This window comes from Ictidomys tridecemlineatus, chromosome 2 (assembly GCF_052094955.1).
Source record: "Ictidomys tridecemlineatus isolate mIctTri1 chromosome 2, mIctTri1.hap1, whole genome shotgun sequence".
In the NCBI taxonomy this organism is placed as follows: Eukaryota; Metazoa; Chordata; class Mammalia; order Rodentia; family Sciuridae; genus Ictidomys; species Ictidomys tridecemlineatus.
Window position 1 is genome coordinate 25,015,490 of NC_135478.1, and position 2,983 is coordinate 25,018,472.

The window sequence follows — 2,983 nt, forward strand, 5'->3', positions numbered from 1 at the left end:
AATATGAGTGTAATTCAAATTTCACAAAATTGATTCAATGCTGTGTCCCAAGCTCAACCCTTACTAAAAACCCTTACTAAATACCATCTGCTCAGTGGATGAACCGTGTGGGAAAAGGGAAGGGGACTTAACAGGTAGGTCTGAAAAGTAGGGGGAGAATTTCCTATGTTGACTCTAGTTCCTTCCATGTACCTTTTCCCCTCTCCCTTATCTTGGGAATACTACTGCTCTTTCTGCAACACTCCCCATCCCCTCAGGCATTTGAACCAAAGCAGAGTCCAGGCCTGAATCCAGAGGTGAACTGTGGAATCTGATTCTTCCCGCTCTCTATGATGCTAAGACAAATTCCTGGCTCATTATTGACTAAATAACCCTAGGGTTTCCTCTCTTCTGAGGAAAACTCCCCCCCCCCCACTCTCTCTTTTTTATTTTTTGTAGTTGTAGATGGACAGCATGCCTTTATTTTATTTGTTTCATTTCTATGTGGTGCTAAGGATCCAACCCAGTGCCTCACACATGCTAGGCAAGTGCTCTGCCACTGAGCTACAGTCCCAGCCCCAAACTTTCCCTCTCTTTATTTTCCTGTTTATTCTTAATGGAGGAGAACATTTGCTTCCTAGGCATGCAACACATCTTCCTTAAAGAATTTAAGCCTGTGGTCAGAGATTCCAATGCAGACAGGAAGAGGCCAGGCAGGAAGAGTCCACGGTGACACAAAAGGAAGTGCTAGGGACTGTGGGGAACTGGACAGCTGAGTCCTATGTGTCCAAACTCAGACTTCTAAAAGTACTGTGTGGGCCAAACAAACCTCATCTGTGGGTGCGCTAAGCTGGGGGACTTCTTGTTTATGGCATCATTGATCACTAAAAATAAGCCAGAAAGACTTAAGAACTTCTAACTTCATTATTCTGTAGTCCCTCCCCTGAGATTATGTGACCAATTGGATGAAGGGAAGGGAGAGAGGCCATCCCCAATGGAAAACTGTAGGTTGATAACTTCGGTAATACCCTACTATATCCACATTTGGCTGGGGTGAAGACTTGTCTTGGGTTAAACTACCCAAAATTGCTATAGAGGCACAATTACAGGCTCAAACAAAAGCTGCCTTTGACTACTGAGAGGGGACAGTCTGGGTCAGAAGGATCAATTTTCTGATGAATCAGTGAATAATTCTGACTGGAACTAATCAGGCTTGTGCATGTCACCCTTCCTCTATATTCCATAGTTCACTGATTTGAAATTTGACCACCCTCCTTTGACTTCCCTTCCTCCTCCTCTTTCTCCTGGCTTTCCTGGCATACATGGAAATAGACTACATATGCGTGCACACACATGCGCATTTAGAGAGCAATACAGGACAGAAGGGAAGAGGAAGGCTCAGAGGGTTGCTAGAGCCTTCTTGGACGGGACTGGAAAAAGAGAAAGATGTGAGAGGATGATGGCCAATGGAAGGAATTTAGTGCTTTCTACCTCCTGGGAATCAAGAAGGTCTCAGGGAAACTCACTCCTGGGTAACAAATTAGCTCCCCAGCAAGGCACATTCCTGGAGGATTAGAGGTTGGGGAGTGTTCTCAGCAATGCTTCTGGCTTCTAGTTACTGATGCCAAGGGAATAGGAAGGGCAATCAATTAATTTTCCCCTCAGGATTCCAACTGATGTTATCCCACAAAGCATTGGGTCACATTTCCAAAGTCATGTTAGGTCAGGGATCACCCATCACATTAGTTGAGGTTATATTGGTTTCAAGGAAGAGAAATGGATTTTGCCTGGCTTAAACAAAAATAAGGGTTTTTGGAAAGCTTCTGGGTTTTTTTTATGAAATCCAAAGAGAGCTGATGGCTGAATAATCAGAACTCATAAGAAAATTAGTACCAGGAGCTCATGGTTGCTTTGCCAGTGCTATGCTTCTGTTTCTGTAGGCCTAAGTTCTCTGGCTCTTTGGGATAAAAGGATCTTATGGGTCCTATGACTTAACTCAGTTCCCTAGAAGCAGAGGGAGTCTGGGGCAAGTGATTTATTGGGAAAGTGCTCTCAAGAGAAACCTGTAAGGGAATGAGGAAAACAGGAATGAGCAGGAGACAGAGCTAAGAAGCCTGTCTGTCTCAGCCTTACTCTCTAGTGGGATTTGGAGAGTGAATAGCACTACAGCGTTATCTCCCCTTTCTTGGTTTTCATCTGCCTGGCACCCCTTATTCTTTACTTCTTAGGGATTTTTTTTCCCTACTGGTATAGAGGATTGAACCCTAAGACACTCTACCACTGAGCTACGTTTCCATTCCTTTTTATTTTATTTTGGTACTGAGGATTGACCCCAAGGATGCTGTTCTGCTGAGCTATATCCCCAGATCTTTTTATTTTTTGAGACAGGGTCTCTCTAAGTTGTTTAGGGCTTCACTAAGTTTCTCAGGCTGGCCTTGAACTTATGATCCTCCCGTCTCAACCTCCTGAGCTGCTGGGATTCCAGGCATGCGTGTTCTTCTTTGTTCTTACTTCTTTGTTCCTTTTCTACGGTGAGATTCCTATCATATCATTCCATCCTTTTGGTTTCTGGGTATAAACGGGGTCAATCAATCCCGTCCTCCTCCAAATTTGAAGCTCATAGGGAAGGCTTCTGGAGTCTTTAAGAAGTGCCCTGGGGCTGGGGATGTGGCTCAGGTGGTGGCGCTCTCACCTGGCATGTGTGCAGCCGGGGTTCGATCCTCAGCACCACATGCAGACAACGATGTTGTGTCCGCTGAGAAATGGAAAATGAATATTGAAGGATTCTTTCTCTCTCTCTCTCTCTCTCTCTCTTAAAAAAAAAAAAAATAAGTGCCCTGAAAACCGGCCAAGGATCTCCTGCTGGTAAGAACCTGGAGCTCCCCAGCTTTCTGTCTTTCAAAAGGCCATGGTCTTTCTCTTCCCTTATACTGGAACAATCCAAGAACAGTCTTTCCAATAAAATCCTTAGAGCCAGTTTCTAGTGCTAATAGAAAATTTATAT